The sequence below is a fragment of the Canis lupus genome, unplaced genomic scaffold, assembly GCF_048164855.1.
Source record: "Canis lupus baileyi unplaced genomic scaffold, mCanLup2.hap1 Scaffold_361, whole genome shotgun sequence".
Classification (NCBI taxonomy): domain Eukaryota; kingdom Metazoa; phylum Chordata; class Mammalia; order Carnivora; family Canidae; genus Canis; species Canis lupus.
This window is the reverse complement of record NW_027326578.1, coordinates 1-20,591: the sequence shown is the minus strand read 5'-3', so window position 1 is coordinate 20,591 and position 20,591 is coordinate 1. Positions and strand designations below refer to the sequence as shown.

General features: G+C 75.1%; 13 non-coding genes across 13 annotated transcripts; 7 read left to right on the top strand and 6 right to left on the bottom strand.

Moving 5' to 3' along the window:
* Positions 1–2,932: 2,932 nt before the first annotated feature.
* On the bottom strand, positions 2,933–3,003 carry TRNAG-GCC (transfer RNA glycine (anticodon GCC)). Its single transcript has one exon. It is a non-coding gene; the product is annotated as a tRNA-Gly (tRNA).
* Positions 3,004–4,508: 1,505 nt separating this feature from the next.
* TRNAL-CAG (transfer RNA leucine (anticodon CAG)) lies at positions 4,509–4,591 on the bottom strand. The gene has a single exon. It is a non-coding gene; the product is annotated as a tRNA-Leu (tRNA).
* A 599-nt stretch (positions 4,592–5,190) lies between these two features.
* TRNAD-GUC (transfer RNA aspartic acid (anticodon GUC)) lies at positions 5,191–5,262 on the top strand. The gene has a single exon. It is a non-coding gene; the product is annotated as a tRNA-Asp (tRNA).
* Positions 5,263–6,035: 773 nt separating this feature from the next.
* On the top strand, positions 6,036–6,107 carry TRNAG-UCC (transfer RNA glycine (anticodon UCC)). Its single transcript has one exon. It is a non-coding gene; the product is annotated as a tRNA-Gly (tRNA).
* A 324-nt stretch (positions 6,108–6,431) lies between these two features.
* Positions 6,432–6,503, top strand: TRNAE-CUC (transfer RNA glutamic acid (anticodon CUC)). Its single transcript has one exon. It is a non-coding gene; the product is annotated as a tRNA-Glu (tRNA).
* Positions 6,504–10,260: 3,757 nt separating this feature from the next.
* On the bottom strand, positions 10,261–10,331 carry TRNAG-GCC (transfer RNA glycine (anticodon GCC)). The gene has a single exon. It is a non-coding gene; the product is annotated as a tRNA-Gly (tRNA).
* A 1,501-nt stretch (positions 10,332–11,832) lies between these two features.
* TRNAL-CAG (transfer RNA leucine (anticodon CAG)) lies at positions 11,833–11,915 on the bottom strand. The gene has a single exon. It is a non-coding gene; the product is annotated as a tRNA-Leu (tRNA).
* A 599-nt stretch (positions 11,916–12,514) lies between these two features.
* Positions 12,515–12,586, top strand: TRNAD-GUC (transfer RNA aspartic acid (anticodon GUC)). The gene has a single exon. It is a non-coding gene; the product is annotated as a tRNA-Asp (tRNA).
* Positions 12,587–13,359: 773 nt separating this feature from the next.
* On the top strand, positions 13,360–13,431 carry TRNAG-UCC (transfer RNA glycine (anticodon UCC)). The gene has a single exon. It is a non-coding gene; the product is annotated as a tRNA-Gly (tRNA).
* Positions 13,432–13,753: 322 nt separating this feature from the next.
* TRNAE-CUC (transfer RNA glutamic acid (anticodon CUC)) lies at positions 13,754–13,825 on the top strand. Its single transcript has one exon. It is a non-coding gene; the product is annotated as a tRNA-Glu (tRNA).
* Positions 13,826–17,582: 3,757 nt separating this feature from the next.
* On the bottom strand, positions 17,583–17,653 carry TRNAG-GCC (transfer RNA glycine (anticodon GCC)). Its single transcript has one exon. It is a non-coding gene; the product is annotated as a tRNA-Gly (tRNA).
* Positions 17,654–19,158: 1,505 nt separating this feature from the next.
* Positions 19,159–19,241, bottom strand: TRNAL-CAG (transfer RNA leucine (anticodon CAG)). The gene has a single exon. It is a non-coding gene; the product is annotated as a tRNA-Leu (tRNA).
* A 599-nt stretch (positions 19,242–19,840) lies between these two features.
* TRNAD-GUC (transfer RNA aspartic acid (anticodon GUC)) lies at positions 19,841–19,912 on the top strand. The gene has a single exon. It is a non-coding gene; the product is annotated as a tRNA-Asp (tRNA).
* Positions 19,913–20,591: the final 679 nt, after the last annotated feature.

Sequence of the window (20,591 nt, the reverse complement as noted above, 5' to 3'; positions counted from 1 at the left end):
GGCGGAGGCACCCGGGGGACAGACGGGGTGCCCTTGGAGGCCCCGGGTCAGTCCAACTGCACGACCGCTACCCCGAATCCTGGGGCAGAGGGGCAGGCGTGTTCCCCGACACAGCTTCCTCCACCCCACGCCCCCGGCCCGGCCCCGGCCCCAGCCCCACGTGGCCGGCGCCCCAGCTGGATGCCGCTCGGAAGGCGTTCCCCTTGGCGCCTTAGCGCCCACCTAGGCAGGAGAGCCTGCAGCCCTGTCTCCGCCCGGGTGCGGGTCTCCTGGCGCCGCTGCTCCTGCAGGTGAACCGCAGCGCCCGGCCTCCTTCCTGCCAACGCTTGCACGCCGGCCCTCCAAGGCTTTGCTGTGTGTCCAGAGACCGTCTGTCTCCGTCGGAGGCGCAGAGGCCGGCCCGCGCTCTGCGTGAGCCTTCCGCGGCTCGCTGGCTGGATTGGGCCACGGTCGGGCGGCGGTGGAGAGGAGCGCCCGTGGGCCTCCGGGTGCTTCCCGTCAGCACGGGCAGTTCCCTCAGCGCCCTCGCCTCTCCCTCTGGCTGTATGGGTGGGGGTGGGGGTGCGGGGAGTCCGCGACGGTGGGGGATAGCGCGGGACGAGGGTGTTCTCCCCCGCGCGTCGCCTCCCACGGGGGTCAGGGCACAGGCGCAAAGCGTCCCGGAAAGAGGGGAGGGCCAGGAGCGGACCGAGCCGGGCAGTGGGAGAAGGAGTACCGGGTGTGTGCGTGGAGTGAGGGCCCGGGACGTGTGGCGCCGGCGGGCACTGGCCGAGAGTGGGGCTGGCCACTGAGGCAGGGTGTCTGCGGGGGCTCGGGTGCGGCAGGGCACCCTGCCCGGCGCCTCTCCTGCACCTGTGCACCTGTGCGGGCGGGCGAGCTGTGAGGTAGGGGACGGGACACGCTGGGCGTGTGCCTGAGGAGCCTGTGGGAGACCGGGACTGCCGGCCTTGAGTGTAGGACGTGGGTGTGGGGTCCAAGGGGTCGGTGGTAGATGGAGGGTTTGAGCCTGGAGGCTGGAAGGAGCGGCACGTGGCACGTGGGGGTGGGTGGCGGTGGGGAGTGGGTCCCGGTGCCAGAGGGCTGGGAGACCCCGTGGTGGCGGTGGACGGCGGCGGGAGAGGTGCCGGGAGGCCGCTGGGCTGCGCTGGGCTGCGCTGGGCTGCGCTGGGCTGCGCTGCAGGGTGGCCGGGCAGACGAGAGCGGGTGAGCGAGCGAGCGAGCGAGCGAGCGAGCGAGGTGCAGGGGGCGGGGGTGGCAAGCAGGCAGCTGCGCGGCGGCCGGGCGAGGCAAAGAGAGAGAGAGAGGGAGGGAGGGAGGGACCGGGTGTCGGAGCTGTTCCCACGGGGTGAGGAATTCCACCGCCCCGGAGATGACCATTCCCCGTCATCGTCATGGGGACCACCAGCCACGTCTCAGGTGTCAGGTGTCGTCCTGGGCTTGAGATTCAGGGAGGCCAAAGGGACAGACGCAACGCACGATCATCGACAAATGAGGACTGGGAAAGGAGGGCACGGGGAGGCGGGTGACAGGGGTGGGGTCGTTCGGGCAAGAGGGGCTGGTGGGGGTGGAGGGGCCAGCGGCGCTGGTACTCGTGTTGCTGCTGCTGCCGCCGCTGCCTCCGCCGCCGCCGGTGATGGTGGTGGCGAACTTTGGCGCTGTTGGTGACGGCGTCCCCCGGGGCCCCGGTGTAACGGTGGACTCGGTGAGCGATGGGGGTCGGGGGTCCGGGAAGGCCTTCGGTGCCGCCGCCGGCGATGCCCTTGCCCGTGCGCTGGCCTCGGTCCTGCTGCTGCTGCTATCGCGGTGGTGGTGTGCTGGTGGTCCTGGGGCTTGGTGGCGACTCGGTGCTGGTGGGGTGGTGGTGAGGGAGGGTGGAGGACTTCAGGGCCGTGGGCCATGCTACCCGTGCCGGTGTGCTGATGGTGGCCTCGGTGGTGGCGGTGACCGCGGAGGACTTCAGTCTGTTGGCGATCATGCCTACGCTGGCCTGCTGGCGGTGGGCACGTCCCGCTGCTGCTGCTGCTGCTGCTGCTGCTGCTGGTACAACTGCTTCTGGCATGGTGGTGGTAGTCCTGGTGCTGGTGCTGGTGCTGGTGCTGGTGTGGGGATGGTGGTCCTGGGGGTTGGTGGTGGACCAAGTGCTGCGGGGGTCGTGGAGGCCGGGCGAGGGGGGGAGGTGACCTCCGTGCCCTTGGCCGTGATGCCCATGCTGGTGCGCCGCCGTTCGTGGACCCGACGTGCTGGTGACAGCCGTGGCGGTGGCGCTGTCCCTCGAGGCTGGGTGTGCTGGCGCCGGTGCTGGCTAGGCTGCATGGACCTGGTGCTCGCGGTGACTTTAGCAGTGGGGAGTGGCCCGTGTTTGAAGGAGACCGCGGCCAGGTGGCCATAGAGAGCATCCCGGGGCTGCCAACGGGAGGATGTCGGGCCGTGAAACGGGGCTCCCTGGCGCGCTCCAAGGAGTGGCTGAGGGCCCCTCCAGAGGAGGGGTGGCAAGATGGTTGGTGGTCGGTCGACGTGCAAAGAGAGGAGGGTTTGGGGAGTGTGGGTAGAATGAGCCATTGAGGGAGGGAATGTGAAAAGCATGCAGGTGGGCTGTGCCCGGGCGGGCGCGGGCGGTGCTTGGAAGCATTGCTTGAAGTGACGTGGGTGAGCGAAGCGCCGTCCGGGTCAGGGTCATGGAGAGAAAAAGGGCAAGGACAACGTGGGGCCGGGCAAGGGACCTGGGCCACGTCGGGCGGCAGGGGGCGGGCAGCCGGGTGGAGCGTGGCGGCCACGGGCGAGAGACCAGAACAGACAAGTCGGCAGGGGGAAGCGGGGCGGGGCAGGAGGGCAGGGCCCCCGGCGTGAGCACAGCTGGTTCAGGCTCAGGCCCTGTGGCTTGAGCGCGTGCGCGAGGAAGCCGGGCGCGCGCGGCCAAAAGGGGGCGGCGCGCTGCATGGGCCGGGAATCGAACCCGGGCCTCCCGCGTGGCAGGCGAGAATTCTACCACTGAACCACCCATGCACCGGTGGCGGCGGCCACCAGACGGCTTCCCCAGCGGCGCTCGTCGTCGTCCCGGCACGGCCAGTGGTGAGCACCCGCTGCGCGGGGGCGGGCGGCGGGCCCGCGGTCTGCAAGACAGGCTCCGCGCCCGTGCAGATGCGCCGAGGGCTCGGGCTCGGGCTCGGGCTCGGGCTCGGGCCGGCGCGCGGCGCCCACGGTCCCAGCGAGGCCCCGAGGCGGACTCGGCTCACCCTGCGCCCTCTCCCTGGGGCGGGGCCGCCGCCAGACACTGTCCTGCCGGGAGGAGCAGCCTGGCCAAGCCTGACCCGCGCCCGATTCCCAGGCAGCGCGGGGCGTCTGTGGCCGGCGCAGCTCAGCGCGGACCTTCCCTTCCCTCCCGGCGCCCCCCCGAAGGCCCATGGGCGGATGGCTCTCCGGCCCGTGCAGTGCGCGCCGGCGGGGGCCGGCTGGGGCCCGGAGCTCGGATTGTGTGCGCTCCCGGGGTGCCGCGGGGTGGGGGGGGGGGGTGTGGGTGCGCGTGTGTGCGTGTCGGCGTCGGTGTCGTCGTCGGAGATGGGGGCCGCCGAGTAGCGCCCAAGCCAAGAGGCCAAAGAAAGGCGTGTGAGCTCTGCCCGCAGCTCTCCGTCGGGGCCGGCTGGGCTGCGGTGGGGGTGAGGCCGGCAGGTGCGCTTGGGCGGAGCGGCCGCCGGCTGGCTGGCTGGCGGGCGGCGCGGTGAGGGAGCGCGCTGGCGTCCTGGAGCCCCGGCCCCGCAGCGGCTTCCGGCGCGGAGGGGGCCCGGGGAGGCAGGGCTGCCTTGCGCTCAGGGCTCCCCGGAGCCACCACGGCGGGGTGGACCCCACCCCGCCCCCCCGGGCCAGGCCCAGCGAACGGGGCGGGGGTCCCGTCTCTGGCTGGCGCGCGGAGGGCTCGGCTGCCCGCCTGGCGGGCGTGTGGCCGTGGTGAGGCCTCCGGGTGGCCACGCCTCGTGGGCGCCCCGGGGACGGAGGGGGTGGAGACCACGGAATGAATGGGGGCCGGCGGAAAGGACAGGCCGTGGGGACCCCGCGCTCCCGGCGGGCGGGCGGGGGGAGGTGTAGGGCGGGGCTGGGAGAGCGAGGAGGCGAGCGAGGCGCGCCCCTCAGTGGGAGCGTGGCCCGGCCCGCGCGGGGCTGCCGGCATTTCGGCCCGCGGCTGGCCTGCAGGGGGCGGCGGCGGGAAGGAAGAGGGCAAACGGAGCCCCCGGAGAGCCGCGCCGCCGACTTGCCGAGTTGCCGAGGCCCGCGGCCGCCGTGGGATGAGGAGGAGGGAGAGGCGCGGGAGGTGGCGGGGGAGGGAGGGCGCGGGGGCGCCAAGCCTGTGGCCGGGAGGGCCGAGGCGCTGCAGCTGCGTGGGTCCCGGGCCACGTGTGCCAGGGCGCCGCCAGCCCGCAGCCCGCAGCCCGCAGCGGCGTGTAAGGCGGGACAGACAGGGCGTCGTCCAGGCCCGGGTGCGGAGAGCCCGCGTTGGGCGGGCCAAAAGGTGGGCGTGTCAGGAGTGGGATTCGAACCCACGCCTCCAGGGGAGACTGCGACCTGAACGCAGCGCCTTAGACCGCTCGGCCATCCTGACGGCGGGCCTGGGCGCGCCGCCGCTCGCCTGGCTGGGACCCGGCGCCGACCCCGGAGCTGGCTGGCGGCCGTGTGGGTGCGCGACGGACGGACGGACGGACGGACGGACGGGACTCGCGTCCCGGTCGACGAGGCCAACGGCCCGCCGACGGACTCTGCTGGCGCCGCCGCCCTCGCCGCGGTCCTCGCCGCCGCCCCCTCCCCCTTCCCGGGGCGCGCACCCTGCTGCCGGCGTCCGGCCCCCCGCCGCCCCCGCCGCCCGCCGCGGCCCATCCCCGGCGCGGGGCCTCCGGCTCGCTCGCGCAGCCCTGCTTGCCGTGTCGGGCGTCTTCTCCCGCCGCCATCCCCGCGCGGCTGGGCGGGGGCGGCGGCGGGTCCGGGGGCGCGACGCTCCGAGTCGGGCCGGGGGACTGCTGTGCGCGCTGACGCGGCGGCCGGGGGGGCGGGCCGGGTGGGCCGTGGCCCGGGGCACGTGGCGGGCGCCTGGCAGGACGGGCGCGCGGGACGTCGAGGGCCCGGGTGGGCGTGGGCAGGCAGGCAGGCCGGCGGGCGGGCGGGCGGGCGGAGAGGGGTCGGGCGCCCGGGCGGCCGCCGCCGCCGTCCTCGTTAGTATAGTGGTGAGTATCCCCGCCTGTCACGCGGGAGACCGGGGTTCGATTCCCCGACGGGGAGGCGAGACACGCCCTCTTTTGGTCGCGGGCGCCGCCGCCGCGCTGCCCAAACGTACGCCGGCCCCCAGGGCCCTCCTTCTCCTCCTTCTCCTCCTTCTCCTCCTTGTCCTCCTTCTCCTCCCTCGTGCCTCCGCCCGGCCCCGTGCGGCCAGAGGCGCGGGGCGACCGCGGGGGCCCGTCCTGCCCGCCGTCGACCCGACCCCCCGCACCCCCTGCCCTTCCTCGTCGGCCCTGGCGCCCTGGCGCCCTGGCGCGTGCGGGCTCGGCCCAGCCCAGCCGGGACCTCCTGACGGGAGGCTGGCCGCCACGGGCTCCTCGCTCACGCGACGGACAGCTGCCCGGCTGCCGGGCTGCCCGTGGAGGTGGCCGTGGGGGCCGGGCCGACTGTGCGGGCGGGGCGGGGCGGGGCGGGGCGGGGCGCGGGTGGCGGGAGGGAAGGGAAGGGAAGGGAAGCGCGCGCCGGGGGCAGGGGGCAAGGGGCGGGGCTCCCCGGCGGGCAGCCGAGGGCCCGGGAGCCGCAGGGCGGCGAGAGCGCCCCCCAGAGGCGGGCGGCGGAGGCGGCGGGCGGTCGTGCCTGCGGAGCAGCCAGGGCTGCGTGGGGGTGGCGCGGGTGGGGCGCCGGGCGGCCGCTGGTGGCGCCCGCGACGGCGCAGAGCTGCGGACGGCCGGCACGTCGGGGCAGGGCTGCGGCAGGCGGCGGAGGCGGTGGCGAGAGGGCGAGGAGGCGCTGGTGCGGAGCCTGGGCCGGCGTCCGGGGGCGGCCCGGGCTGTGCAGCGTTGGTGGTATAGTGGTGAGCATAGCTGCCTTCCAAGCAGTTGACCCGGGTTCGATTCCCGGCCAACGCAGCTGGCCAACGTTTTGCGCGGCTCCAGGGCCCCGGTGCTCAGGCCCGATGGGAGCCGGGAGCCGGGCGCGACGCTGAGTGCGTGTGTGTGTGTGTGTGTGTGTGTGTGTGAGAGAGAGAGAGAGAGAGAGAGAGGAGGAGGAGGAGGAGGCGCGCAGCGTTTTGACGGCGCGGCGGGCGGGCGGTCCGGCCAGGTGGCTCGGCGGGGCCGGCGGGCGGCTGCGCGTGGCCCGGCGGGGGCCCTGGAGGCCAAGCAGAGGCGAGTGGGCGGTAGGGAGGGAGGCGCCGGGTCCAGGGCGCACGGGCCAGGCGCGCAGCCTGACGCTCCCTGGTGGTCTAGTGGTTAGGATTCGGCGCTCTCACCGCCGCGGCCCGGGTTCGATTCCCGGTCAGGGAAGCCTTTCTTCTTCCTCTCGCAAGACCGCCGCCGCACACCCCTTTTAGCCGAAGCTCGCTCGTGCGTCTCCCTGGCCCCGAGCTGACCGAGGCTGCGCGTGCGCACGAGGCCACCCGCCCCGTCGAGCCCAAGGCTGGCTTGCCTGGCGGGCTCCGTCGGGCCGGCCCAAGCCTTTTGGCCTCGCTGGCTGGCTGGCCGGCAGGTGGGCCGACTGGAGGTCTCGGCGTCTCGCGGCCGCCTCCCCCGGACGCTCGCCTGGCTCCCCGTCTCGCTCCGCCCCAGGCCCGACAGTCCGGGACGCCGTCCGACCCCAGCCGAGGCCACCGACAGGCCGGGCGCCTCGGGCCTCCGTGGGTGCTTGGACTCTCCCGCAGCACCCCTGCCGCCGGGAGAAAGGTCGTGGCGGCTCGCAGCGCCCCCACCCCCGGCCCCCCGCTGGCTCCTTGGTGAGGTGCTACTTGGCGGCGGCCGCGCTGGGGGCATGTGGGGGCGGCGGGCCGAGGCAGAGGGGGCCGGGTGTGGGGAGGGTGAGCCACCTGTCTCTCTCTGAGTCGGGGGTCACTTGCTGGAGCCCCCGGTGCCTTCTCTCGGCCGTCGGCCCGGCAACCGCCAGCGATGGCGGCGCACGTGGGTGGTGGTCTTGGGCTTGGGCGGGGATGGGAGCAGAGCGCCGGCCCCCGCCGCCCCCGCCCGGGCAGGCGGTGGTTGGAAAGCGGTTGTGGGCGTGTCCCGGTGGCCGGACCACCAGGCAGTGGAGGCCAGAGAGCAGGGAGATAGATGCAGGAGGCCAGTGGGGCTAACCCGCGGGCCGGGCAGGTGGGAGGGGGCGGAGGCACCCGGGGGACAGACGGGGTGCCCTTGGAGGCCCCGGGTCAGTCCAACTGCACGACCGCTACCCCGAATCCTGGGGCAGAGGGGCAGGCGTGTTCCCCGACACAGCTTCCTCCACCCCACGCCCCCGGCCCGGCCCCGGCCCCAGCCCCACGTGGCCGGCGCCCCAGCTGGATGCCGCTCGGAAGGCGTTCCCCTTGGCGCCTTAGCGCCCACCTAGGCAGGAGAGCCTGCAGCCCTGTCTCCGCCCGGGTGCGGGTCTCCTGGCGCCGCTGCTCCTGCAGGTGAACCGCAGCGCCCGGCCTCCTTCCTGCCAACGCTTGCACGCCGGCCCTCCAAGGCTTTGCTGTGTGTCCAGAGACCGTCTGTCTCCGTCGGAGGCGCAGAGGCCGGCCCGCGCTCTGCGTGAGCCTTCCGCGGCTCGCTGGCTGGATTGGGCCACGGTCGGGCGGCGGTGGAGAGGAGCGCCCGTGGGCCTCCGGGTGCTTCCCGTCAGCACGGGCAGTTCCCTCAGCGCCCTCGCCTCTCCCTCTGGCTGTATGGGTGGGGGTGGGGGTGCGGGGAGTCCGCGACGGTGGGGGATAGCGCGGGACGAGGGTGTTCTCCCCCGCGCGTCGCCTCCCACGGGGGTCAGGGCACAGGCGCAAAGCGTCCCGGAAAGAGGGGAGGGCCAGGAGCGGACCGAGCCGGGCAGTGGGAGAAGGAGTACCGGGTGTGTGCGTGGAGTGAGGGCCCGGGACGTGTGGCGCCGGCGGGCACTGGCCGAGAGTGGGGCTGGCCACTGAGGCAGGGTGTCTGCGGGGGCTCGGGTGCGGCAGGGCACCCTGCCCGGCGCCTCTCCTGCACCTGTGCACCTGTGCGGGCGGGCGAGCTGTGAGGTAGGGGACGGGACACGCTGGGCGTGTGCCTGAGGAGCCTGTGGGAGACCGGGACTGCCGGCCTTGAGTGTAGGACGTGGGTGTGGGGTCCAAGGGGTCGGTGGTAGATGGAGGGTTTGAGCCTGGAGGCTGGAAGGAGCGGCACGTGGCACGTGGGGGTGGGTGGCGGTGGGGAGTGGGTCCCGGTGCCAGAGGGCTGGGAGACCCCGTGGTGGCGGTGGACGGCGGCGGGAGAGGTGCCGGGAGGCCGCTGGGCTGCGCTGGGCTGCGCTGGGCTGCGCTGGGCTGCGCTGCAGGGTGGCCGGGCAGACGAGAGCGGGTGAGCGAGCGAGCGAGCGAGCGAGCGAGCGAGGTGCAGGGGGCGGGGGTGGCAAGCAGGCAGCTGCGCGGCGGCCGGGCGAGGCAAAGAGAGAGAGAGAGGGAGGGAGGGAGGGACCGGGTGTCGGAGCTGTTCCCACGGGGTGAGGAATTCCACCGCCCCGGAGATGACCATTCCCCGTCATCGTCATGGGGACCACCAGCCACGTCTCAGGTGTCAGGTGTCGTCCTGGGCTTGAGATTCAGGGAGGCCAAAGGGACAGACGCAACGCACGATCATCGACAAATGAGGACTGGGAAAGGAGGGCACGGGGAGGCGGGTGACAGGGGTGGGGTCGTTCGGGCAAGAGGGGCTGGTGGGGGTGGAGGGGCCAGCGGCGCTGGTACTCGTGTTGCTGCTGCTGCCGCCGCTGCCTCCGCCGCCGCCGGTGATGGTGGTGGCGAACTTTGGCGCTGTTGGTGACGGCGTCCCCCGGGGCCCCGGTGTAACGGTGGACTCGGTGAGCGATGGGGGTCGGGGGTCCGGGAAGGCCTTCGGTGCCGCCGCCGGCGATGCCCTTGCCCGTGCGCTGGCCTCGGTCCTGCTGCTGCTGCTATCGCGGTGGTGGTGTGCTGGTGGTCCTGGGGCTTGGTGGCGACTCGGTGCTGGTGGGGTGGTGGTGAGGGAGGGTGGAGGACTTCAGGGCCGTGGGCCATGCTACCCGTGCCGGTGTGCTGATGGTGGCCTCGGTGGTGGCGGTGACCGCGGAGGACTTCAGTCTGTTGGCGATCATGCCTACGCTGGCCTGCTGGCGGTGGGCACGTCCCGCTGCTGCTGCTGCTGCTGCTGCTGCTGCTGGTACAACTGCTTCTGGCATGGTGGTGGTAGTCCTGGTGCTGGTGCTGGTGCTGGTGCTGGTGTGGGGATGGTGGTCCTGGGGGTTGGTGGTGGACCAAGTGCTGCGGGGGTCGTGGAGGCCGGGCGAGGGGGGGAGGTGACCTCCGTGCCCTTGGCCGTGATGCCCATGCTGGTGCGCCGCCGTTCGTGGACCCGACGTGCTGGTGACAGCCGTGGCGGTGGCGCTGTCCCTCGAGGCTGGGTGTGCTGGCGCCGGTGCTGGCTAGGCTGCATGGACCTGGTGCTCGCGGTGACTTTAGCAGTGGGGAGTGGCCCGTGTTTGAAGGAGACCGCGGCCAGGTGGCCATAGAGAGCATCCCGGGGCTGCCAACGGGAGGATGTCGGGCCGTGAAACGGGGCTCCCTGGCGCGCTCCAAGGAGTGGCTGAGGGCCCCTCCAGAGGAGGGGTGGCAAGATGGTTGGTGGTCGGTCGACGTGCAAAGAGAGGAGGGTTTGGGGAGTGTGGGTAGAATGAGCCATTGAGGGAGGGAATGTGAAAAGCATGCAGGTGGGCTGTGCCCGGGCGGGCGCGGGCGGTGCTTGGAAGCATTGCTTGAAGTGACGTGGGTGAGCGAAGCGCCGTCCGGGTCAGGGTCATGGAGAGAAAAAGGGCAAGGACAACGTGGGGCCGGGCAAGGGACCTGGGCCACGTCGGGCGGCAGGGGGCGGGCAGCCGGGTGGAGCGTGGCGGCCACGGGCGAGAGACCAGAACAGACAAGTCGGCAGGGGGAAGCGGGGCGGGGCAGGAGGGCAGGGCCCCCGGCGTGAGCACAGCTGGTTCAGGCTCAGGCCCTGTGGCTTGAGCGCGTGCGCGAGGAAGCCGGGCGCGCGCGGCCAAAAGGGGGCGGCGCGCTGCATGGGCCGGGAATCGAACCCGGGCCTCCCGCGTGGCAGGCGAGAATTCTACCACTGAACCACCCATGCACCGGTGGCGGCGGCCACCAGACGGCTTCCCCAGCGGCGCTCGTCGTCGTCCCGGCACGGCCAGTGGTGAGCACCCGCTGCGCGGGGGCGGGCGGCGGGCCCGCGGTCTGCAAGACAGGCTCCGCGCCCGTGCAGATGCGCCGAGGGCTCGGGCTCGGGCTCGGGCTCGGGCTCGGGCCGGCGCGCGGCGCCCACGGTCCCAGCGAGGCCCCGAGGCGGACTCGGCTCACCCTGCGCCCTCTCCCTGGGGCGGGGCCGCCGCCAGACACTGTCCTGCCGGGAGGAGCAGCCTGGCCAAGCCTGACCCGCGCCCGATTCCCAGGCAGCGCGGGGCGTCTGTGGCCGGCGCAGCTCAGCGCGGACCTTCCCTTCCCTCCCGGCGCCCCCCCGAAGGCCCATGGGCGGATGGCTCTCCGGCCCGTGCAGTGCGCGCCGGCGGGGGCCGGCTGGGGCCCGGAGCTCGGATTGTGTGCGCTCCCGGGGTGCCGCGGGGTGGAGGTGGGGGGGGTGCGCGTGTGTGCGTGTCGGCGTCGGTGTCGTCGTCGGAGATGGGGGCCGCCGAGTAGCGCCCAAGCCAAGAGGCCAAAGAAAGGCGTGTGAGCTCTGCCCGCAGCTCTCCGTCGGGGCCGGCTGGGCTGCGGTGGGGGTGAGGCCGGCAGGTGCGCTTGGGCGGAGCGGCCGCCGGCTGGCTGGCTGGCGGGCGGCGCGGTGAGGGAGCGCGCTGGCGTCCTGGAGCCCCGGCCCCGCAGCGGCTTCCGGCGCGGAGGGGGCCCGGGGAGGCAGGGCTGCCTTGCGCTCAGGGCTCCCCGGAGCCACCACGGCGGGGTGGACCCCACCCCGCCCCCCCGGGCCAGGCCCAGCGAACGGGGCGGGGGTCCCGTCTCTGGCTGGCGCGCGGAGGGCTCGGCTGCCCGCCTGGCGGGCGTGTGGCCGTGGTGAGGCCTCCGGGTGGCCACGCCTCGTGGGCGCCCCGGGGACGGAGGGGGTGGAGACCACGGAATGAATGGGGGCCGGCGGAAAGGACAGGCCGTGGGGACCCCGCGCTCCCGGCGGGCGGGCGGGGGGAGGTGTAGGGCGGGGCTGGGAGAGCGAGGAGGCGAGCGAGGCGCGCCCCTCAGTGGGAGCGTGGCCCGGCCCGCGCGGGGCTGCCGGCATTTCGGCCCGCGGCTGGCCTGCAGGGGGCGGCGGCGGGAAGGAAGAGGGCAAACGGAGCCCCCGGAGAGCCGTGCCGCCGACTTGCCGAGTTGCCGAGGCCCGCGGCCGCCGTGGGATGAGGAGGAGGGAGAGGCGCGGGAGGTGGCGGGGGAGGGAGGGCGCGGGGGCGCCAAGCCTGTGGCCGGGAGGGCCGAGGCGCTGCAGCTGCGTGGGTCCCGGGCCACGTGTGCCAGGGCGCCGCCAGCCCGCAGCCCGCAGCCCGCAGCGGCGTGTAAGGCGGGACAGACAGGGCGTCGTCCAGGCCCGGGTGCGGAGAGCCCGCGTTGGGCGGGCCAAAAGGTGGGCGTGTCAGGAGTGGGATTCGAACCCACGCCTCCAGGGGAGACTGCGACCTGAACGCAGCGCCTTAGACCGCTCGGCCATCCTGACGGCGGGCCTGGGCGCGCCGCCGCTCGCCTGGCTGGGACCCGGCGCCGACCCCGGAGCTGGCTGGCGGCCGTGTGGGTGCGCGACGGACGGACGGACGGACGGACGGACGGGACTCGCGTCCCGGTCGACGAGGCCAACGGCCCGCCGACGGACTCTGCTGGCGCCGCCGCCCTCGCCGCGGTCCTCGCCGCCGCCCCCTCCCCCTTCCCGGGGCGCGCACCCTGCTGCCGGCGTCCGGCCCCCCGCCGCCCCCGCCGCCCGCCGCGGCCCATCCCCGGCGCGGGGCCTCCGGCTCGCTCGCGCAGCCCTGCTTGCCGTGTCGGGCGTCTTCTCCCGCCGCCATCCCCGCGCGGCTGGGCGGGGGCGGCGGCGGGTCCGGGGGCGCGACGCTCCGAGTCGGGCCGGGGGACTGCTGTGCGCGCTGACGCGGCGGCCGGGGGGGCGGGCCGGGTGGGCCGTGGCCCGGGGCACGTGGCGGGCGCCTGGCAGGACGGGCGCGCGGGACGTCGAGGGCCCGGGTGGGCGTGGGCAGGCAGGCAGGCCGGCGGGCGGGCGGGCGGGCGGAGAGGGGTCGGGCGCCCGGGCGGCCGCCGCCGCCGTCCTCGTTAGTATAGTGGTGAGTATCCCCGCCTGTCACGCGGGAGACCGGGGTTCGATTCCCCGACGGGGAGGCGAGACACGCCCTCTTTTGGTCGCGGGCGCCGCCGCCGCGCTGCCCAAACGTACGCCGGCCCCCAGGGCCCTCCTTCTCCTCCTTCTCCTCCTTCTCCTCCTTGTCCTCCTTCTCCTCCCTCGTGCCTCCGCCCGGCCCCGTGCGGCCAGAGGCGCGGGGCGACCGCGGGGGCCCGTCCTGCCCGCCGTCGACCCGACCCCCCGCACCCCCTGCCCTTCCTCGTCGGCCCTGGCGCCCTGGCGCCCTGGCGCGTGCGGGCTCGGCCCAGCCCAGCCGGGACCTCCTGACGGGAGGCTGGCCGCCACGGGCTCCTCGCTCACGCGACGGACAGCTGCCCGGCTGCCGGGCTGCCCGTGGAGGTGGCCGTGGGGGCCGGGCCGACTGTGCGGGCGGGGCGGGGCGGGGCGGGGCGGGGCGCGGGTGGCGGGAGGGAAGGGAAGGGAAGGGAAGCGCGCGCCGGGGGCAGGGGGCAAGGGGCGGGGCTCCCCGGCGGGCAGCCGAGGGCCCGGGAGCCGCAGGGCGGCGAGAGCGCCCCCCAGAGGCGGGCGGCGGAGGCGGCGGGCGGTCGTGCCTGCGGAGCAGCCAGGGCTGCGTGGGGGTGGCGCGGGTGGGGCGCCGGGCGGCCGCTGGTGGCGCCCGCGACGGCGCAGAGCTGCGGACGGCCGGCACGTCGGGGCAGGGCTGCGGCAGGCGGCGGAGGCGGTGGCGAGAGGGCGAGGAGGCGCTGGTGCGGAGCCTGGGCCGGCGTCCGGGGGCGGCCCGGGCTGTGCAGCGTTGGTGGTATAGTGGTGAGCATAGCTGCCTTCCAAGCAGTTGACCCGGGTTCGATTCCCGGCCAACGCAGCTGGCCAACGTTTTGCGCGGCTCCAGGGCCCCGGTGCTCAGGCCCGATGGGAGCCGGGAGCCGGGCGCGACGCTGAGTGCGTGTGTGTGTGTGTGTGTGTGTGTGTGAGAGAGAGAGAGAGAGAGAGAGAGGAGGAGGAGGAGGAGGCGCGCAGCGTTTTGACGGCGCGGCGGGCGGGCGGTCCGGCCAGGTGGCTCGGCGGGGCCGGCGGGCGGCTGCGCGTGGCCCGGCGGGGGCCCTGGAGGCCAAGCAGAGGCGAGTGGGCGGTAGGGAGGGAGGCGCCGGGTCCAGGGCGCACGGGCCAGGCGCGCAGCCTGACGCTCCCTGGTGGTCTAGTGGTTAGGATTCGGCGCTCTCACCGCCGCGGCCCGGGTTCGATTCCCGGTCAGGGAAGCCTTTCTTCTTCCTCTCGCAAGACCGCCGCCGCACACCCCTTTTAGCCGAAGCTCGCTCGTGCGTCTCCCTGGCCCCGAGCTGACCGAGGCTGCGCGTGCGCACGAGGCCACCCGCCCCGTCGAGCCCAAGGCTGGCTTGCCTGGCGGGCTCCGTCGGGCCGGCCCAAGCCTTTTGGCCTCGCTGGCTGGCTGGCCGGCAGGTGGGCCGACTGGAGGTCTCGGCGTCTCGCGGCCGCCTCCCCCGGACGCTCGCCTGGCTCCCCGTCTCGCTCCGCCCCAGGCCCGACAGTCCGGGACGCCGTCCGACCCCAGCCGAGGCCACCGACAGGCCGGGCGCCTCGGGCCTCCGTGGGTGCTTGGACTCTCCCGCAGCACCCCTGCCGCCGGGAGAAAGGTCGTGGCGGCTCGCAGCGCCCCCACCCCCGGCCCCCCGCTGGCTCCTTGGTGAGGTGCTACTTGGCGGCGGCCGCGCTGGGGGCATGTGGGGGCGGCGGGCCGAGGCAGAGGGGGCCGGGTGTGGGGAGGGTGAGCCACCTGTCTCTCTCTGAGTCGGGGGTCACTTGCTGGAGCCCCCGGTGCCTTCTCTCGGCCGTCGGCCCGGCAACCGCCAGCGATGGCGGCGCACGTGGGTGGTGGTCTTGGGCTTGGGCGGGGATGGGAGCAGAGCGCCGGCCCCCGCCGCCCCCGCCCGGGCAGGCGGTGGTTGGAAAGCGGTTGTGGGCGTGTCCCGGTGGCCGGACCACCAGGCAGTGGAGGCCAGAGAGCAGGGAGATAGATGCAGGAGGCCAGTGGGGCTAACCCGCGGGCCGGGCAGGTGGGAGGGGGCGGAGGCACCCGGGGGACAGACGGGGTGCCCTTGGAGGCCCCGGGTCAGTCCAACTGCACGACCGCTACCCCGAATCCTGGGGCAGAGGGGCAGGCGTGTTCCCCGACACAGCTTCCTCCACCCCACGCCCCCGGCCCGGCCCCGGCCCCAGCCCCACGTGGCCGGCGCCCCAGCTGGATGCCGCTCGGAAGGCGTTCCCCTTGGCGCCTTAGCGCCCACCTAGGCAGGAGAGCCTGCAGCCCTGTCTCCGCCCGGGTGCGGGTCTCCTGGCGCCGCTGCTCCTGCAGGTGAACCGCAGCGCCCGGCCTCCTTCCTGCCAACGCTTGCACGCCGGCCCTCCAAGGCTTTGCTGTGTGTCCAGAGACCGTCTGTCTCCGTCGGAGGCGCAGAGGCCGGCCCGCGCTCTGCGTGAGCCTTCCGCGGCTCGCTGGCTGGATTGGGCCACGGTCGGGCGGCGGTGGAGAGGAGCGCCCGTGGGCCTCCGGGTGCTTCCCGTCAGCACGGGCAGTTCCCTCAGCGCCCTCGCCTCTCCCTCTGGCTGTATGGGTGGGGGTGGGGGTGCGGGGAGTCCGCGACGGTGGGGGATAGCGCGGGACGAGGGTGTTCTCCCCCGCGCGTCGCCTCCCACGGGGGTCAGGGCACAGGCGCAAAGCGTCCCGGAAAGAGGGGAGGGCCAGGAGCGGACCGAGCCGGGCAGTGGGAGAAGGAGTACCGGGTGTGTGCGTGGAGTGAGGGCCCGGGACGTGTGGCGCCGGCGGGCACTGGCCGAGAGTGGGGCTGGCCACTGAGGCAGGGTGTCTGCGGGGGCTCGGGTGCGGCAGGGCACCCTGCCCGGCGCCTCTCCTGCACCTGTGCACCTGTGCGGGCGGGCGAGCTGTGAGGTAGGGGACGGGACACGCTGGGCGTGTGCCTGAGGAGCCTGTGGGAGACCGGGACTGCCGGCCTTGAGTGTAGGACGTGGGTGTGGGGTCCAAGGGGTCGGTGGTAGATGGAGGGTTTGAGCCTGGAGGCTGGAAGGAGCGGCACGTGGCACGTGGGGGTGGGTGGCGGTGGGGAGTGGGTCCCGGTGCCAGAGGGCTGGGAGACCCCGTGGTGGCGGTGGACGGCGGCGGGAGAGGTGCCGGGAGGCCGCTGGGCTGCGCTGGGCTGCGCTGGGCTGCGCTGGGCTGCGCTGCAGGGTGGCCGGGCAGACGAGAGCGGGTGAGCGAGCGAGCGAGCGAGCGAGCGAGCGAGGTGCAGGGGGCGGGGGTGGCAAGCAGGCAGCTGCGCGGCGGCCGGGCGAGGCAAAGAGAGAGAGAGAGGGAGGGAGGGAGGGACCGGGTGTCGGAGCTGTTCCCACGGGGTGAGGAATTCCACCGCCCCGGAGATGACCATTCCCCGTCATCGTCATGGGGACCACCAGCCACGTCTCAGGTGTCAGGTGTCGTCCTGGGCTTGAGATTCAGGGAGGCCAAAGGGACAGACGCAACGCACGATCATCGACAAATGAGGACTGGGAAAGGAGGGCACGGGGAGGCGGGTGACAGGGGTGGGGTCGTTCGGGCAAGAGGGGCTGGTGGGGGTGGAGGGGCCAGCGGCGCTGGTACTCGTGTTGCTGCTGCTGCCGCCGCTGCCTCCGCCGCCGCCGGTGATGGTGGTGGCGAACTTTGGCGCTGTTGGTGACGGCGTCCCCCGGGGCCCCGGTGTAACGGTGGACTCGGTGAGCGATGGGGGTCGGGGGTCCGGGAAGGCCTTCGGTGCCGCCGCCGGCGATGCCCTTGCCCGTGCGCTGGCCTCGGTCCTGCTGCTGCTGCTATCGCGGTGGTGGTGTGCTGGTGGTCCTGGGGCTTGGTGGCGACTCGGTGCTGGTGGGGTGGTGGTGAGGGAGGGTGGAGGACTTCAGGGCCGTGGGCCATGCTACCCGTGCCGGTGTGCTGATGGTGGCCTCGGTGGTGGCGGTGACCGCGGAGGACTTCAGTCTGTTGGCGATCATGCCTACGCTGGCCTGCTGGCGGTGGGCACGTCCCGCTGCTGCTGCTGCTGCTGCTGCTGCTGCTGGTACAACTGCTTCTGGCATGGTGGTGGTAGTCCTGGTGCTGGTGCTGGTGCTGGTGCTGGTGTGGGGATGGTGGTCCTGGGGGTTGGTGGTGGACCAAGTGCTGCGGGGGTCGTGGAGGCCGGGCGAGGGGGGGAGGTGACCTCCGTGCCCTTGGCCGTGATGCCCATGCTGGTGCGCCGCCGTTCGTGGACCCGACGTGCTGGTGACAGCCGTGGCGGTGGCGCTGTCCCTCGAGGCTGGGTGTGCTGGCGCCGGTGCTGGCTAGGCTGCATGGACCTGGTGCTCGCGGTGACTTTAGCAGTGGGGAGTGGCCCGTGTTTGAAGGAGACCGCGGCCAGGTGGCCATAGAGAGCATCCCGGGGCTGCCAACGGGAGGATGTCGGGCCGTGAAACGGGGCTCCCTGGCGCGCTCCAAGGAGTGGCTGAGGGCCCCTCCAGAGGAGGGGTGGCAAGATGGTTGGTGGTCGGTCGACGTGCAAAGAGAGGAGGGTTTGGGGAGTGTGGGTAGAATGAGCCATTGAGGGAGGGAATGTGAAAAGCATGCAGGTGGGCTGTGCCCGGGCGGGCGCGGGCGGTGCTTGGAAGCATTGCTTGAAGTGACGTGGGTGAGCGAAGCGCCGTCCGGGTCAGGGTCATGGAGAGAAAAAGGGCAAGGACAACGTGGGGCCGGGCAAGGGACCTGGGCCACGTCGGGCGGCAGGGGGCGGGCAGCCGGGTGGAGCGTGGCGGCCACGGGCGAGAGACCAGAACAGACAAGTCGGCAGGGGGAAGCGGGGCGGGGCAGGAGGGCAGGGCCCCCGGCGTGAGCACAGCTGGTTCAGGCTCAGGCCCTGTGGCTTGAGCGCGTGCGCGAGGAAGCCGGGCGCGCGCGGCCAAAAGGGGGCGGCGCGCTGCATGGGCCGGGAATCGAACCCGGGCCTCCCGCGTGGCAGGCGAGAATTCTACCACTGAACCACCCATGCACCGGTGGCGGCGGCCACCAGACGGCTTCCCCAGCGGCGCTCGTCGTCGTCCCGGCACGGCCAGTGGTGAGCACCCGCTGCGCGGGGGCGGGCGGCGGGCCCGCGGTCTGCAAGACAGGCTCCGCGCCCGTGCAGATGCGCCGAGGGCTCGGGCTCGGGCTCGGGCTCGGGCTCGGGCCGGCGCGCGGCGCCCACGGTCCCAGCGAGGCCCCGAGGCGGACTCGGCTCACCCTGCGCCCTCTCCCTGGGGCGGGGCCGCCGCCAGACACTGTCCTGCCGGGAGGAGCAGCCTGGCCAAGCCTGACCCGCGCCCGATTCCCAGGCAGCGCGGGGCGTCTGTGGCCGGCGCAGCTCAGCGCGGACCTTCCCTTCCCTCCCGGCGCCCCCCCGAAGGCCCATGGGCGGATGGCTCTCCGGCCCGTGCAGTGCGCGCCGGCGGGGGCCGGCTGGGGCCCGGAGCTCGGATTGTGTGCGCTCCCGGGGTGCCGCGGGGTGGGGGGGGGGGGTGTGGGTGCGCGTGTGTGCGTGTCGGCGTCGGTGTCGTCGTCGGAGATGGGGGCCGCCGAGTAGCGCCCAAGCCAAGAGGCCAAAGAAAGGCGTGTGAGCTCTGCCCGCAGCTCTCCGTCGGGGCCGGCTGGGCTGCGGTGGGGGTGAGGCCGGCAGGTGCGCTTGGGCGGAGCGGCCGCCGGCTGGCTGGCTGGCGGGCGGCGCGGTGAGGGAGCGCGCTGGCGTCCTGGAGCCCCGGCCCCGCAGCGGCTTCCGGCGCGGAGGGGGCCCGGGGAGGCAGGGCTGCCTTGCGCTCAGGGCTCCCCGGAGCCACCACGGCGGGGTGGACCCCACCCCGCCCCCCCGGGCCAGGCCCAGCGAACGGGGCGGGGGTCCCGTCTCTGGCTGGCGCGCGGAGGGCTCGGCTGCCCGCCTGGCGGGCGTGTGGCCGTGGTGAGGCCTCCGGGTGGCCACGCCTCGTGGGCGCCCCGGGGACGGAGGGGGTGGAGACCACGGAATGAATGGGGGCCGGCGGAAAGGACAGGCCGTGGGGACCCCGCGCTCCCGGCGGGCGGGCGGGGGGAGGTGTAGGGCGGGGCTGGGAGAGCGAGGAGGCGAGCGAGGCGCGCCCCTCAGTGGGAGCGTGGCCCGGCCCGCGCGGGGCTGCCGGCATTTCGGCCCGCGGCTGGCCTGCAGGGGGCGGCGGCGGGAAGGAAGAGGGCAAACGGAGCCCCCGGAGAGCCGTGCCGCCGACTTGCCGAGTTGCCGAGGCCCGCGGCCGCCGTGGGATGAGGAGGAGGGAGAGGCGCGGGAGGTGGCGGGGGAGGGAGGGCGCGGGGGCGCCAAGCCTGTGGCCGGGAGGGCCGAGGCGCTGCAGCTGCGTGGGTCCCGGGCCACGTGTGCCAGGGCGCCGCCAGCCCGCAGCCCGCAGCCCGCAGCGGCGTGTAAGGCGGGACAGACAGGGCGTCGTCCAGGCCCGGGTGCGGAGAGCCCGCGTTGGGCGGGCCAAAAGGTGGGCGTGTCAGGAGTGGGATTCGAACCCACGCCTCCAGGGGAGACTGCGACCTGAACGCAGCGCCTTAGACCGCTCGGCCATCCTGACGGCGGGCCTGGGCGCGCCGCCGCTCGCCTGGCTGGGACCCGGCGCCGACCCCGGAGCTGGCTGGCGGCCGTGTGGGTGCGCGACGGACGGACGGACGGACGGACGGACGGGACTCGCGTCCCGGTCGACGAGGCCAACGGCCCGCCGACGGACTCTGCTGGCGCCGCCGCCCTCGCCGCGGTCCTCGCCGCCGCCCCCTCCCCCTTCCCGGGGCGCGCACCCTGCTGCCGGCGTCCGGCCCCCCGCCGCCCCCGCCGCCCGCCGCGGCCCATCCCCGGCGCGGGGCCTCCGGCTCGCTCGCGCAGCCCTGCTTGCCGTGTCGGGCGTCTTCTCCCGCCGCCATCCCCGCGCGGCTGGGCGGGGGCGGCGGCGGGTCCGGGGGCGCGACGCTCCGAGTCGGGCCGGGGGACTGCTGTGCGCGCTGACGCGGCGGCCGGGGGGGCGGGCCGGGTGGGCCGTGGCCCGGGGCACGTGGCGGGCGCCTGGCAGGACGGGCGCGCGGGACGTCGAGGGCCCGGGTGGGCGTGGGCAGGCAGGCAGGCCGGCGGGCGGGCGGGCGGGCGGAGAGGGGTCGGGCGCCCGGGCGGCCGCCGCCGCCGTCCTCGTTAGTATAGTGGTGAGTATCCCCGCCTGTCACGCGGGAGACCGGGGTTCGATTCCCCGACGGGGAGGCGAGACACGCCCTCTTTTGGTCGCGGGCGCCGCCGCCGCGCTGCCCAAACGTACGCCGGCCCCCAGGGCCCTCCTTCTCCTCCTTCTCCTCCTTCTCCTCCTTGTCCTCCTTCTCCTCCCTCGTGCCTCCGCCCGGCCCCGTGCGGCCAGAGGCGCGGGGCGACCGCGGGGGCCCGTCCTGCCCGCCGTCGACCCGACCCCCCGCACCCCCTGCCCTTCCTCGTCGGCCCTGGCGCCCTGGCGCCCTGGCGCGTGCGGGCTCGGCCCAGCCCAGCCGGGACCTCCTGACGGGAGGCTGGCCGCCACGGGCTCCTCGCTCACGCGACGGACAGCTGCCCGGCTGCCGGGCTGCCCGTGGAGGTGGCCGTGGGGGCCGGGCCGACTGTGCGGGCGGGGCGGGGCGGGGCGGGGCGGGGCGCGGGTGGCGGGAGGGAAGGGAAGGGAAGGGAAGCGCGCGCCGGGGGCAGGGGGCAAGGGGCGGGGCTCCCCGGCGGGCAGCCGAGGGCCCGGGAGCCGCAGGGCGGCGAGAGCGCCCCCCAGAGGCGGGCGGCGGAGGCGGCGGGCGGTCGTGCCTGCGGAGCAGCCAGGGCTGCGTGGGGGTGGCGCGGGTGGGGCGCCGGGCGGCCGCTGGTGGCGCCCGCGACGGCGCAGAGCTGCGGACGGCCGGCACGTCGGGGC